This window comes from Lissotriton helveticus, chromosome 9 (assembly GCF_964261635.1).
Source record: "Lissotriton helveticus chromosome 9, aLisHel1.1, whole genome shotgun sequence".
NCBI classification, from domain to species: domain Eukaryota; kingdom Metazoa; phylum Chordata; class Amphibia; order Caudata; family Salamandridae; genus Lissotriton; species Lissotriton helveticus.
Genome location: NC_136070.1, coordinates 699,039,359 through 699,056,123, shown reverse-complemented (window position 1 = coordinate 699,056,123; position 16,765 = coordinate 699,039,359).

Here is a 16,765-nt window from a genome sequence, read left to right as displayed (position 1 = left end):
AGACACACCAACAACTACTACGGAAAGTGATTCAGAGACCTCACAGATAGATACATCAGAACTAGAGTCTGAGTCAATCCAAGAACATAATACTATACTAAAAAGAAATTTGGGGTCTAAGCTGAGTAAAAAAAAAAAGGGAGCTAAGGGAAGGACCTGTAGAAGAACAAAGAAAAGAGGGAGTGTAATACAGTCCGGGGTGGCGAAAAAACTGGATTGGGACTATGCACCCACTTCACAGATGTATCATGAAGGCGCAGTTGGAGGTTCTGAGCAACCAAATAGATCACAATCCCAGACGCAGTTATGCCCACAGATACATGAAAATAGTAATGCGGCAAACTTTGAGCTCCTGTTCTCAACTCTAAAGCAGATCCAGGGAGAGGCTCGCCAGGAGAGTCAAAGAGCTGAGCAGGCGAATAAAAAAATACAAGGGTCTTTACGTAAAGTGGACAAATTGTATACAGAAATGGCTGAGCGGCTTGCGGAAGTCGAGGAGAGGACAGGCAAAGTTGAGGAAGAAGTGGTAAAGCTACAGGAGTTCAGGGATGACCAGGAAAAAACATCATCTGATGTCCTCTGGAAACTTGAAGACTTTGAGAACAGACAGAGACGGAATAATATAAGAATTTTGGGCGTTGATGAAGAGAAGGAAGGATCGGACATACGGGCTTTCGTTGTAGAACTGTTGAAGGGAGCTTTTCCAGAGCTTGATAAGTGGGACTGGGACAAAGAGGTGCAGCGCGCACATAGGTTTCCCTTAACGCAGAAGAAAACTACAAACCCGAAAGCAAGGGCTATCTTAGTATATATCGGGAATTTTTTACTAAGAGAGGAAATAATCAAAAAAGCAAAACCTATGACTAAGCGCTCACATAAGGACATAACATTTTTTACCCGCCCAGACTTTTGCCACACGACTGTGGAGAGAAGGTGGCGAATGAGGCAGCTAATAACGCCTTTTCAGAATATGGGTTGTGAAGTATATTTAATGTTTCCTTGCCGCCTTAAAGTTGGCCATAATGGCCAATTCAGTTTTTTTTTTCCAGAAATAGTAGCACAGGAGTATCTGAATCACTTAAAAGAAATGAAAGCACAAAGAGATGGAAAGACACAAAATGAGAGAGCATTAGCCATAAGACAAACAGAATATGCTACACAAAAAAAGAAACAATGAAATGTAAGAAGAAGAAAATAAAACAATAAGGGTGGAGCAGTATGAGTAAATATTATTAATGATATAGACTGTACAAAATGATACTTCGGGAGGGTGGGAGCGGAGAGGTCCTCTGGGGAGAATCGGCTGTCAGACAGAGGTCACTATTGACCTCTTTGCCAGTAGGGAGGGAGGGGGGGAGGGGTGCAGTCTAGGGGAGGGGGAGGGTGGGGAGGGACAGGGCACGACAAGGCAAAAAAGGCAGAAAAGGCAGAAAAAGACAGAATTGTTAATGAAAGTAAAGGCAGCAGCGAGAGGAAAAGGAGATAAAAAAGATATAAGATGAGAGACAGCAGGTTGCAAAGAAGGAGAGGCATAAGTGAAAAAATAAAAAGATATAGAGTGATAAAGTTTGAGTATGAATATAAGTATAGCTGGGTACATACTAGATACACAAAGAATCATTTATGGGAACGAAATTCGTAACATGGAATGTATGTGGGCTAAATGAGGCCCAAAAAAGACTCAAGGTATCATTGTTATTGAGACAAATAAACGTAGATTTTATTTTTATTCAGGAAACGCATGTTATGAGTTCACAAGAGTTTTTCTTGAAGCAATTGGGTTTTCAAGTTTTGGTAGCTTCACAGCAAAATGTAAAAAAGAGGGGAGTTGCTATATTATCCAGAGATAAAAATATTTGTGTGAGAAAAAAGGCACATGACCAATGGGGAAGATGGGCAATGGTGGAATGTAGGATTGATGGGGACTGGACAACGTTAATAAGTGTATATGGATCAACTGAGGATGACCCAGAGATCTTTCAATATTTAGATGTGGAATTGGCTACTTGGGCTCCGAGAATTATAATGGCAGGAGATTTGAATATTAATGGTGCTGATGGCTTGGGTTTAGACTCATTTGGCAATTATTGTGGCAGAAAAAAACGAATGTGCCGTGCTTTACAAGAATTAGCGATAAATAATGTTTTATATGATGTATGGGGGAAAAAAATGCCAGGGAATAAGGGCTATACATACTACTCTGCCCCACATAAAATATGCGTGAGATTGGATTATTTTTTTGTCTCAAATGAAATTCTAATAGAATCCAGGATAGATAGGCTACCGCGAATTATAAGCGATCATAACCCGCTAACTCTTACGGTGAGAAAATTAAGAACTACCAAACAGATAAGGCAATGGACCTTTGAAAGAGCATTGTTATCGGAAGAAAAATATGTGGAGCACATGAAGTTATGGATTAAAGAATTCTTTGAGAACAATAGAGATAGTACTTCTGTGGGGATAGTATGGGACGCATTTAAGGCGGGGGTACGGGGAGAGACTTTAAGTTTTAGTTCGTATAGGAGAAAGCAGGAACAAATGAAAAATGTGGAAATAGCCGAGGCAGTACTAAAGGCTGAGGAGGGTTTAGAGGAATGTATTTTGAGTGGAACCCCTGTAGAAAATGCATATTTGAAATTGTTAAAAGTGAAAGGTGAAGCTGAAGGTGATATTGCTAGAAAAGCTGCAAAACTTTATACTAGTAAAAGAGAAAAATGTCACGAGTTTAGTGAAACAGTAGGAAGAACTTTAGCAGTCCGTACAAGACAGCAAGAAGCATTAGGCAGTGTAAGTGAGATTAAGGATTCTTCTGGCACAATACATACAGAGACCGAGAAAATCAGGGAAGTTTTTAGGTCTTTTTATGAAGAGCTATATGAGGAGCCGATAAGGACTGATTTCGGGAAAATCAGGGATTATTTACAAGATATTCCGGTGGTTAGATTCTCGGATGAGGAAGCAGATGGGTTAGAGGAGATTTTTGTGGAGGAAGAAATAAAAAATGCTATATTAAATCTCCCATCTGGAAAAGCTGCTGGACCTGACACGATCCCAATAGAGTTTTATAAAATATTCTGGGAGGTTTTAAAAATAGATATGCTTAGGACAATGCTAAAGGCACAAAATGGGGATTCAATACCGAAGACTTGGGGAGGTGCCGAGATAGTTATAATTTAAAAAAAAGGGAAACCATCAGAAGAACCTGGGTCATACAGGCCTATCACGCTAATGAATACGGATACAAAAATCTTTTCCAAGGCATTGGCGACAAGATACGCTAGGATAATAGATAGGGTGGTGAGCAAAAATCAACATGGCTTCATACCAGGGAGGGGTACCACCCATCACCGCGCAAAGTGATCACATTGCTCGATGCCGCAGCAGTCTCAGGGGATCCGATAGCAATTATGTTATTAGATGCAGAAAAAGCATTTGATCGGGTCTCCTGGGGCTATCTGTGGTTCACATTGGAAAGGGCAGGAGTTAAAAAGGGCTTTATTAAGGCAGTGCAAGCGCTATACGTAAACCCCATGGCTTCGGTTAGGGTGAATGCGGGGGTCACTACTCAATTTGCGATAATGAGAGGTACAAGGCAGGGTTGTCCTTGTTCCCCATTGTTATTCGCAATGTATATGGACCCATTAATCCGAAGAATAGAAGCGAGTCCTTTAATAAAATCATTACTTACCCGGATGGGCCATTGTAAAATATTGGCATATGCCGATGATGTTGCAGTTATTACACCAGACCCAACAGAGGCTATTCCCCAAGTAGAAGCTGAAGCCCTGAAGTTTGGAATAATCTCGGGTTATAAACTCAATACTGCTAAGACGCAGATTATTAAGAACCGCCACACGCCCTGTACAGACGGCCGAGTAATTAAATCTGGAACATATTTGGGGGTGAGCATATCGGCTGAGTTAGATAATTTAGTGGAAACAAATATAACTCCTTTAATAAACAAAGTACGAAAGGACTTAGATAGAATAGATAATTTGCATTTAACAATTTTGGGGCGGACTAATGTGATAAAAATGCTGGTGTTGCCAAAGTTTTTATATTTTTTCAGAGCAATCCCTCTATTATTTGAGAATAATTTATTTAAGAGGATAGAAAATATGATTAATAGGTTTATATGGGCAAAGGGAAAAACCAGGAGAGCACTAAGGTTCATGGTGCTACCGAGGGAAAGGGGTGGGTGGGCATTGCCAGATATAAGGTTTTATTATTGGGCAGCAGCTCTACAGAATATGGTGGGTCTGGTGGGTGGGGGAGAAGATGAAGGAGGGAATGAGTTAGGCTCATTGGCAATATATGGTTTGTTATTAGGGCCAGAAGTAGAAAATGTTTTTTTGAAGTTTACTGAACCCAGTTACTACAAAAGGACACGGTTTAAGACACTCATCGCTGCACATACTGTATGGAAAGCTTTTATAAAAAAGTTTGGGTTAGGGCGATATAATGTATATACAAGATTGAAAGGAAATCCGAATCTATCCGAGGAAATCACTTCGGGGACTATATTGGGAGAATGGGAAAGAAAAGGGCTTAGAAAGGTTGGAGACATCTTGTGGCAGCAGGGAGTCTACCAGTTTTCTGAATTACAAACTAAATTTGCACTAGATAAAAGACAATTTTTTAAGTATTTACAAATTAGGAGTTTTTTTATATAATAAGAAGGGTGGTCCATTAGGGTTTAACAAAAATGCAATCATGGAAGTGATACAAGCAGGGGAGGATTGCACCATTAAGAGATTTTATGCAGAACTGTTGGCCTCAAGGGAGGATGATATAGAGAAATGGGCAAGTAAGTGGAAACATAGCTTGAATATTAGTGAGGAAACTTTTGATATTTCCTTAGAAATGGGACATACATTGTTATGCTCGGCGCCCTTACAGGCACAACATTACAAAACATTATATCACTTATACCATACGCCTGCTAAAATAGCTCAATGGGGTGGCATAACTGGAACTAATTGCTTCAGATGTGGGGATTCCGAAGCAGACTTAGTACATATTTTGGCAATATGCCCTCACTTGCAGCCAATGATAAAAAGTATTGAGGGTTTTTTTCAAAGCTTAGCAATAGATGTGACTCTCACAGCGTCAATTATTCTCTTGGGGGTAAAAGAAGAAGGAAATGAACAGCAACAGAGTAACTTCAGGGTAGGTGATAGATGGGAATATTTTTTGTTTATGGCTATGGCAGTATTAAGACTCACTATTGCATCGGCATGGTTGGACCCTAAAGCACCATCATATCACCAATGGCTGGCTAAATTACTTTCAATTTATAATTTGGAGATAGAGATTTATGCAAGAAAGGGGAAAAAGGGTAGGAAAACTGGTAGGCAGATCTGGGGACCTATTATCCGGTGGAAGGAAGAGAGTTTGGATTGAAACATGTGATTTAAGTATTTATTGGTTTAGGAGGATTCGGATAGAAAATGTTAATACTGTTTGATATGTATCGAGATTACAAAATATTGTATTTCTTCTCTTTTCTTCTTTTTCTTTTCTGTCAACATGTTTAGATATTTGTAAAGTAAATGCTACTGTCGTGCCCTGTATGTATGTAAAAATATGGGAAAAATCTGTCAATAAAAAAATTTAAAAAAAGAAAACTTCAAACTTGGACTAAATACACCCCGTTTCTACATATTCCTGTGATGGACAGTTATGGAATCTGCAGAGAGTTACGCATTTCCTACCACCCAGCATTCCCCTAAGTGTCCCAGTACAAATGGTACCGCACTTGTGTTGGTGGGCCTAGACTCTGTGACAGGTAAAGGCCCAAAACGCAACACAAACTCTTTCCACTGAAAAACAGCCCTTTTTAGTGCAATTTGGTTAGCTGTAGATTGTGGGCCCTAGCTAAGCCAGCATTTAGGGAAACGTTCTAAATCTTCACATTTCTCAAACATAGACACTCAGGAGAGTCCAGGATGGCGTGAATAACTTTGCTCTCACCAGGTTTTCTTACTCTGAAGCCCTTGCAAAGCTCAAACTTTGGCTAAAAACACACATTTTCCTCACATTTCTTACAGAAAAAGATTCAGGGATCTGCGAGGATCCACACATTTCCTACCACCTAGAGGTCCCAAACGTCACCAAAAACAACAGTATTCCACTTGTGTGGGTGGGCCAAGAGACCATGACACAAAAGGCCTTAAAGTGCTACATGGGAGATTAGGGCTAGAGGTAGCTGCGGTATTTGGGGCCGTGCCCAGAGCCATGCAGGAAACCTACCAATCGCAGACAATTTTTTAAAAACTAGACACCCAGAGGATTCTAGAGTTGTGTTCCTTGCGTGGATCCCACAACATTTGCTTACCTACAATATCATGCAGACCTTAAACTTACTCAAACATCAAGCATTTTTCTAATATTTCTGTGATGGAAACTTCCGGAATCAGCAGGAACCCCACTTGTCCTGATAAAAACGCTGCCCCTCTTGTGTGAGAAGGCCCAGTGCCCGTGATAGGAACAAATAAAACCAAGGTCAATGAGAGTCCTTCACGAATCAAACCAAGGTCTATCAGAGTCATGTGCAGATTTGGTAAGCTTCCCTAAGTGGCTGCACAGACAAGCCCCTAAATCCACAGCTACCCACAATGCAAAAAGATGGTCGTTTTTAGTGGAACAATTTGATGTGTCTATGTTGCGTTTTGTGCCCTTTCCTATTGTGGGCACTAGGCTCACCCACAAAAATTGGGTTGCATTTTTATGTGGAGACATGTGGGAACACTGGATAGTTGTTAATTTGTGGATCACAACAGATACCAGAAATTTAAAACACAATATTTAAATAAATGACTAATCTTAGTTTTGCAAGGCACTATGGAAAAGTGAGTGAGATCAATAAAGCTACAACACCCCAAACACATTTGGGTGTTTAGTTCTCAAAAAATGAGGGGTTGTTCCTTAACTTTGAAGTGAAACCACCACTTACACATGTTGGTTTTGGCACATCCAGACGTGCTACATTCAAAGAGAAAATACTAATCACAGCATCAAAATATTGAAGCCAAAACTACTGAGGGTAAACCATAAAGCCTCAACCAGTCACTAATCACTTGATGAGCCATTCACACACCATTCACACTCCACACACAAGACTTTCATACCATCAGCCATGGGTCTCCTCCAACACAGCAGTGCACTCCCATCAACATACTGTAGTCATTCAAGGGCCTATCACATTCATACCCCACAGGACAGATCACCAATCAAACCACCTCTCACCCAGTCATTAACAACTTGCCTACAAACACACTACAAGCAAAGGTCTACACTCATATGGCCAGAGATGTTGACGGTTGGTGCCTCAACAAGATTCCCACTGAAAATAAAGTTTGAGTAAGTTTTTACTTTCTGTCATGTACCTGCTTTCCTCAATGTTCTGAGTATTACCAAACGCGTGCAAACTGAACCTTTACTAATCGTTCCATGAAAGACACGATGTAGCACAAAATCAATTTTTCATTGTAGGGGGCATTCTAATCATACGTGTATGTTGCATCCACATATAATCTATGTTGTGGTAACCTAAGTGTTAGAATCTTGTAACTTGGTAACATGAACGTGACGTATTTAGGCCACTATATAGAAAACATGAAGAATTATTGTGAAATAATGAAAAGTAACCAGCAGAAACACTAACGGTAGCGCTCGTGTTGTGCAACTGACAACCATTTATTGATGAATGTGTTTATTATTTGTGTCATTTTATATGTAGCTAGGAATATTAATCAAATGTTCCTTATTTTCAATGTAAATTCGTAAAGCTCATGTTCTATTTCTCTTATGTTAGCCGGATTCTGTAGACCTGAAATACACTTTCCCTGGAAGCTGTTGCATTAGATTTAATAGTTGAATTTCATGTACACGTTGGATTGTGTTCTTCCTCATGCTTCTGTTGCAGGTGGAAGAATCATCCTTGTTAGCTAGAATAATGTCTTTGGAGGTAGGCAAGAAGAGAAGGAGATACATTGAGCAATGCTACTGATAGTGGAGAATTGTTGGACTCTCATCGGAGAGAGAGCCTGGGAATCAAGGTCATCTCACCGAGCTATGGAGCATCTCTCCCCCATGAAAAAGTACCTATGAGGAGGTGGCCTCACTGGATGGCCGCAAGGGATCCTGGGATACCACCTGTGCCATTGATGCATCGTAACAAGGGAAATAGCCTCGGAGACTTGTGCCTTGCCTCAAGAGAGAGAGCATCTTAGAATTAGCGATGTCTTAGTAGCTTTATGCTGCTTGACCCAACTGATGTGGGGAGACTTCTTAGGATGCCTTCACACATTGGCCCCTTAACTGATCCTTCCCGTAAATACTTATTTAGGGATATCACGTTACTGCTAGTGTAGGGACAAACTACTGCTTTAGTCCCACAAACTTTCAATGCAGGGGAACCTGGACTATGTTCCCTAATCTTTTGTATTCTGATACTCGAATAAATGATCCTGTGCATGTTGCACCGCCTTAATTTCATCATCAGTTTGGCTTTGTATTAGTTCCAATGTATTTCTACACCCTCATCTTGAGGTGTCTGTATGTCCAGGTATTTTTGGCTTTGTAATAAGTCAACTAACCTTATTTGGTAATCTGTGATTCTTGGGGGTCATAGTAAATTGAAATGAGTGACCCAGTAAAGATTTCTCCTCCCCACGCTATTATGCTGAGAAAACATGCAATCAACTCGAGGTTCTAGAGCAGATCTAGAACACAACAACTCAGCTCCTTCAGCCATGTGAAGCTCATGCAGATGTCTTTTGTTCGCCTTCAGTGCACTTGCTGTGCTAAATTCAACTCCTTCCAGTTTGTGAGTGTGAGTTGGGGGGCATCAAAAGATGCAGTGAGGTCCATATTCCTCAAACTGAGTGAGTATATCTCTCTTAGAAACCAAGGTAACATGCTGAGGAAAATCATTTCAAGTTCCCTAAAGAGCACAAACAAAATTACTAAGGACGTTAGTTTTTGGAACACAGGTTACCCAATGACAATGTGGCATATGTCCTGCTCACCGTTATGTGCAGTGCCATGACAGCAATGCACTTGTCAGACAGCGAACAGAACAACTACCACATTCTGACTGGCAATGAACATGACAAGCAGGCGACACATATGACTCTTATGTGTAGTGTTGGGTGCAGAGTTCTGTGCAATGTTGTATGTGTTTGTAAAGTGTGCCATCACAAATGGTGGGTAGCCTGCTGCAAGCACAGGAAGAGTCTGGAACAATCCATGGACTCTCCTAGAAAGAATTAAGTCTTCAGCTTTTTCAGGAATTCGATAATTTAAGAGGCAGTGCAGATGTGTAGGGGTAGGTTGTTACAGGCTTTCAGAGCAAGGTAGGAGAAGGCACTACTGCCTGTTCTGGTGCTGCATATGCATAGGATGTGTGTGCGTAGCAGTCCAACTGAGTGGAGTTGTCTGGAAGGTTTCTGCAATCTGAGGTGGTTGTTTAGGTATGCTGGGACAGTGTTCTGTAAGGCTTTGAATGTGTACGATAGGAGATCGAAAAGAACTTGCTTGTGAAGCCAGTAAAGTTCTTTGCGGTGCTTGTTGTGTGCATGGTGGGAGGTTGTGGGTGAGCATGGTTTCTGCTTTCTGTATGGTTTGGAGTCATCTGGTTAGTTTGAGTAAGGCAGTAATTGAGTATCAGGGGGAGGGCTGTCCCTCTTGCATGTGTCTCTTTACTTCTTTTACTATTTGCCTTCTACCAATGTGATATCACTATGAAAGCACACCTAGCCTAAGATTTCCTATCAGTTCATGTCTTTGTCTCTGTCAAAGTCCTGACTAAACCTGTATACTTGCCAAGTGAGCCTTACCTAACGCCTTCCTTGGAAGCAACCTGAAGCTCAAGAAGACTTGTCTTCTATGTGCCTTTAGCGCACTCGCTTTGCTAAATCCAACTCCTTTCAGGTTGTGGATAAAAGCTAGGGGGGTGTCTAAGGATGCCTCAAGGCCCAGCTCCTTAGAACTGAGGGAGCATATCTACCTTTGAAACTAAGGTAAACATGCTGGGGAAGACGATCCTAAGTTACCGAAAGAGCACTTCAAAAATAATTACAGGCTTTAGGTTTTACTGCACAGGTTACTCTGTGATATCGTAGGCTATGTTTGGTCCACCATTATGAACAACAACAGAAAACCTCTCCTTAACATTTAATTAATATTTGGGTGGTACCTCAATCATCAAAAATACATTGTCTCACAATTCATCAGTTATTATTCTTTTTTATTTATCAAAAATATTGTTATATATTCATTTTTCAAGTAGTATAAATAATCTCAACAATTGGAGCCCAAAGAACACATGCAATAAATATCTCAAACAATGCACTCAAACATCACCAGATACACAACTCACAATCATACATGACACTATCATACTCCAAGACATAGCTAAACAAATCAATACATATCATAGTACATTTCATAAATACATAAGGTAAAACAAGGGAAGAAAAGCGCCAACGCGCGTTTCGGAGGGGAGTCCAAAACCCTCAATTCCTTTGTCAGGGTGCAGCTGGTCAATTATACATTTGGTGGTTAATGGTTATTCATAAACATCCAGTAGCTTTCTTATACGTGGTGCAAAAAGGGCTCTATAAAACAGTGATTTGAACCTTATTTCAAAAGATAATCTGCGGGAACAATGAAAAATGTACATAAGCACATTTCTAATATATACCAAACAATCACGACGAAGCTTTGGCAACACCCCCATAGAATAGTACTCAGAATGACAATATGGTTACGCCAAGTAGTGTAACCACGTATAAGAAAGCTACTGGATGTTTACGAATAACCATTAACCACCAAATGTATAATTGACCAGCTGTGCCCTGACAAAGGAATTGTGGGTTTTGGACTCCCCTCCAAACGCGCGTCAGCGCTTTTCTTCCCTTGTGCCCTTGTTTATCAAAAATATTTTTGATAAAAAGATTAATAACTAATGAATTGTAGGACAATGTATTTTTGATGATTGAGGTACCACCCGATTATTAATTAAATGTTAAGGAGAGGTTTTCTGTTGTTGTTCAATTGTACCCTGCCTTCCGCTCCTTACATGTCATGATTCAGGGACCCTCTTCCGTTTTGCATTACCATCCACCATTATGTTCAGTGCAATGACTGTAATGCACTTGTCATATGGCAAACAGCACATCTACCTCATTCTGATGGCGGATAAATGTGTCAAACAAGCCATGAGCATGTACAAGATTTTCTCATCTTGAGGAAACAATTTGAAAGAGTGCTTGCCTAGTGAAGTAGTAGCCAGTGGAAGGTATGTATCCATGCACAGCTATTGAAAGGTATATACTAGGACAGCTCCACCTCAGACAATTTCCGAATACTTTTTTATGGTACAACTTAAAGCAAGTTGGAAAACATAGGCTTGGCGAGATGTGCACTGAGGAGGGTAATGAGTCTCCTGCTTCGTTTCTTGATTAGCCAAGAAAGGAGTCAGGCCCTTTGGAGAGGACTTAGGTAGGGCCATAAGACAATATGTATACAAAGAGATTTACCTAAAGTCCTATTTCTTAAGAGATGAAAAAAATCACACTATATACTTTTTGTGATTTGGGGTATTTATTAACCCCTACTTTTTACTTATTCTTACTTTTTTTTAAAATATCGTTTCTTGATTAGAGCAGATTCAGCAGCAATGACATGTTTGAATCTTTCTTGCTGTTGCATGAATGTGGTTGTCAAAGTGAAGATCCTGCAGCCTTGCTACGTCCGCTACACAGGGCCGGACTGGAAACCAAAACCGGCCCTGGCAGAGTGCTCGGGCGGCCCCCACACCCCCCGGGGTGCCGATGCGCTCTTTGCCAGGGCCGGTTTTCATCCGATTTTGTTACAGGGCCGATTATGCTGCAAAAACGGCCCTGTAACAAAATCGGCCCCCAGGGACCCAAAACCGCGCCCCACCCGTGCGGCGCACCAGGGGATTGCCCGGTGCCCGCTACGACCAGTCCGGGCCTGCCTCCACAGCAGATGAAGTGGAGGCTACTGCTTTTTCAGCAGTAAGACTTTTAATGACGGTCAACTGAATGTCAAGAAAATACTTTAGTCTTCCTGTGGTGGTCTGATAGTCAACAATATAAGCAATTTGGGGCCAGATGTAGGTAAATCGATTTTACAGATTCTAAAATACCGAATTTTACCGAATCGGTATTTTAGAATCGGAAAATGGGATGTAGGTAAAAAATCGGAAAAAAATACCGATTCGGTAAAATTCGGTATCGGACAATCGGAATTTACCGAATCGGTATTTACCGAATCGGTATTCCCCATTCATTCCTATGGTCCAAAAGGCCCATAGGAATGAATAGGGAATACCGATTCGGTATTTACCGAATCGGTAAATACTGATTCGGTAAATTCCGATTCGGAGAGCTAACAAAAGTGAAACCCAAGTAGGCAGCCAATCAGGTGCCACCACCCTCCCCCTCCCTACCAGGAAGTGGCTACACAGGCAGCTGCAACTAATTATAAGCTTCTGGAAAGGCAGTTGGAGCTGAGCAGAGTGCAGGAGCATCAGAAAGGGTTTGGAGCATTTTTAAAAGTGAAAAATGACAAGCAGCCAAGAAAAAGAGCAGCCTGAGAGGAGGAGGAAACTGAAATTCAGCAGCATGGAACTGCAGGTCCTTGTGGAGGAGGTGGTCAAGGTGCACCACAAATTGTTTGGCAGGCAGTCCCTCACTGTGGCTGAATCAGCCAAAAGAAAAATCTGGCTGGACATTATGGAGAAAGTAAATGCCGTGGGGGTGACCACCAGGGACATAGACGACCTTAAAAAAGTTTTTATGACCTGAGGAGCCAAACAAAAAAGAAAATGGTAGAACAACACAAGCAGGCATCAAGAACAGACGGAGGCAAGAACCCAGCACCCCCCCGACTGACCTGGAGGAGATGGTGGCCTCAACCCTAGAACCAGACAGCGTCTGCGGACTGGGAGAAGTAGACAGCTCGGCCAGAGCTGCAAGCAAAAAAGGTAAGACAAATGCACTGCATTCCCCCCAATAGCAACACCCTTACCTGTACCCTTAGTGGGCAAGTGAACCCAAGTCCAGTACAGTAGTGGAGTGGTGTGGCTCACTGGTTAGAGGCGGCAGACCAGAGAGCAGAGAACGGCCTGGGACCAGGGTTCGATTCCCGACGCGGCAGGGTCTTGGACCAGGGTCAGCGGACTCGATAATTCTCACCTCGGTGCCTACTCTAACCAGGGATCACACTCGGCAACTCTGGGCATTAAGCTTGCCTCATCTCCACAACGGCCCCTCACAAACGCCGGGGATGCCTGGTTTCACCTTGGAGACTCCCAGGAGGGACTATCTCACAGGGAAAGCCAGGACGGGTTCCCCAGCGGTCTATAGCGCTACGAGGCCTGCGGTGCGGGTAGCAGTGCGCTTTACAAGACACACAATTTACAATTTACAATTTACTGCAAGCAATATACAGGGCCAATGCATGATGCGATATGTAGACAGGAAATGTAAGGACATGTCATACAGCACACCAACCAACTATTTTATGTAATGACTGCATACAGAACATGGCCAATGTGATAATTATTTAATTGTAGTGACTGTGAGACAGTAGCGCTTAGCTAATGTACGCTCATATGTCCACAGGTGAAACGTCTCGCAGGCGCTCGCAGGAGGCTGAAGGGACACCACCTGAGAGGGAGGAGAGCCAGGATCCAGGACAAAGTACCCCCAACGTACCACAGGAGAAAGCTGCATCAAGTAGCCATCCACCTGCCCAAGACACAGAAATGGCCCAAGAGTTGCTGGCGTCCCCTAGCAGATCTCAGTCACCCCTCCTGCTGTCATCACCAGATATGCCAGCATCACAGCATGATGTGATACCCCCATCACAACCAGGCAGGAGGCATGTCGTGGCTCCACTCCCCGATTTGGAGTCTGTAGCAGCTGACATGGAGGGTGACGGACAACAGAACTTGCCTGTAGCAGTGAGCCCTGGCACAACACACTCCAGTGCAGGGATGGGCCATAGTACTGCAAGACACCACAGAGTGCCAGAAAGGCCAGCAGATGCACCAGTTGAGGGTCGAAGTGTGTTCCTTGGTCTGGAGGGGAGCATGGTGCGGATACAAAGGATGCAGGGAAGAGCCATCCAGGCATGCCAACGACAGCTGAGGTCCCTGAATAGTAACATTGGAGAGATAGGAAAGGGCATCAGTGAGATGGTACAGGTCAACAAGGAGATGGTACAGGTCAACAAGGAGATGGCAGCAGGGATGCGGGGAATCAACAACTCGGTGCAGCTACTATGCACCAAACTAGACAATGATTTTGCTGCAAGGCACAGGGATAGGCGTCGTGCACATGTCTAAAGTACAGCCATCAACCGCCTGGCCACTGCCACATCCCTGTTAAGCAGGAGAAGCTCCAACATGCAGGAGGCCATGACACAAAACACAAATGAGGTCATAGGGGCATGGGCAGGATGACCAGTGCTTTTGAGGCGCTGTTGAATGCACAAACTGCACACACAGCTGCTCTGGATGTGCCTATAAGTGAGGAGAGCACGAGCAGGAGCAGCATTGGAAGCACCCTTGTAACTGAAACTAGGAGGAGCAGGCGTCATGCTAAGGCCACAGGCCAGCAAGACAGTGAGCAGGTTGAACAACCTACTAGTGTTACCGGGAAGCGAGCAAGGAAATAACTTTCACAGTTCATGGTGAAGTTAACCAGAACTGAGAGCATTGCAGTTAAATGCTTTTTGTTGCACTTTTGTGCTTTAAAAAACCAACGTCATTACAAAATTAAACTAGTGTTGTAGCATACTACGCCTGTCTTTGTCTCCTTACTTACTTAAAAATAGTTGTGTGTGACCTCTTCCCGTCAGTGTCTGCCATCAGTTGATGTTGCTCCTCCAGATGTGTGTGGTTCAGGGACTGCTTCCTCGTCGTAATGGTCCTCATAATCTGACATTTCCACTTCTGTGCCCTTCTTGACCGCCAGGTTGTGCAGCATTGCACAGGCTACAATCATTTTGCAGCGGGTGATTGGTGTGTACTGGCGGGCCCCTCCACTTTTATGGAGGCAGCGAAACCTGCTCTTCCACATGCCAAAGTACGCTCCACAATGTTTCTAGGTGTTTTGTGTGCCCTGTTGTATCTCCTCTGACTTGGTGTTGTTGGGTTGAGGTAGGGTGTGAGGATGAAGGACCGGAGGGCATATGCACTGTCCCCTATTAGTAATAAGGAATTGACATTAATCACATGCTCACACACATCCACCTGTAATACGATTCAAGTGATTTCCACACAGTGTCTCACCTAGCAAGTATCCTTCGCCAAATTCCCCCACAGTCAGGCGTGCGTAGATTCCACTGTTTTGGAAGAAGTAGGAGTCATGGGTACTCCCTGGGAATTTGGCTACTATGTCAGTGGTCACGTATTTTGCATCACAGATCACCTGTACATTTATGGTGTGGGTGGATTTACGGTTCCGATAAATGTACTCTGTGGCAGCAGGTGGGCATATTGGTATGTGGGTACCATCAATGCAGCCAATGATGTTAGGGAACTGCGCCATCTGATAGAAGTCTGTCTTTGTCCTTAGCAGTTCTGAATGCGTAGCAGGGAAGCTAATGTAGTGCTGCATTCTCTGCAACATGGCATCAAGGAATTTTTTAAAGAAACGGGACAGACAGCTCTGGGACACTCCACCTACCACAGCAACCACACTCTGGTAGCTTCCAGATGCAAGCAGGTGTAGGCTGCACAGCACCTGCACATGGGGTGGGATGGCGTGCGCCCTTGGGGTAGGATGATCCAAAAGTGGGTGTAGGTCCCTGATGAGGTCCAGGATTGTTTGTGGGGTCAGCCTGTACCTCTGTAAGATCTCAGGCTCAGTGAGCTGGAATATTGTGATCCTCTGCCTATACACCTGCTCCTCCCTCCTCCAGACCCTCTCTCCTTCTGCCTGGAGCCGTAGCCGCCTCGCAATGACATAGAATGCCGCCATTCTGGTGTAAGTGGTCCATTTGGGTCCCTTTTTATAGCCTGCACCTGGTTACCACCTGCTTTCAACCCATGGTAAATACCGACTCTTAAATACCGAATTTCATGCAAATTCGGTATTTAAAAGGGGACCTACATCTCGAAATTCATTTTTACCATTTCTTATTTACCGAATCGGTAAATTTTCCGAATCGGTAACTTTTCCGATTCGGAAACGTTACCGATTCGGTAAATATACAGATTCGGTAAAGTTTCCGATTCGGTAACTTTACCGATTCTGTAAATTTACCGATTCTGTAAATTTACCGATTCGGTAACGTTACCGATTCGGTAACTTTACCGATTCGGACACTTTACCGATTCAGCTACTTTTTGGTCCCCTACATCCCGAATGCCCAATACCGGTCGGTAATGGCCGAAATTACCGAATTTCGGCCGTTACCGACCGGTATTGGGCCACCTACATCTGGCCCTTGATGTTGCCAACTGGATCAGATGGGTAAACAGCTTCTTTTACCATGTGCAAGATTTGCAGCTTGCTTTGTATGGCTGAAGTACCTGGCCATTCTTATCCACTCTGCCCAGGTACTTGTGTTCAGGTGCACAGGTGGTTTTGTGAACTTTGGTCAACTGACCCGAAATGGTGACTGGGAAAGTGCTCTGATCATGGATTGTAATGAGCACGTACACATCCACTTACCAGAGAATTTGACAGCGCTCAGTTCTTTGGAAGGCATTGCAGTG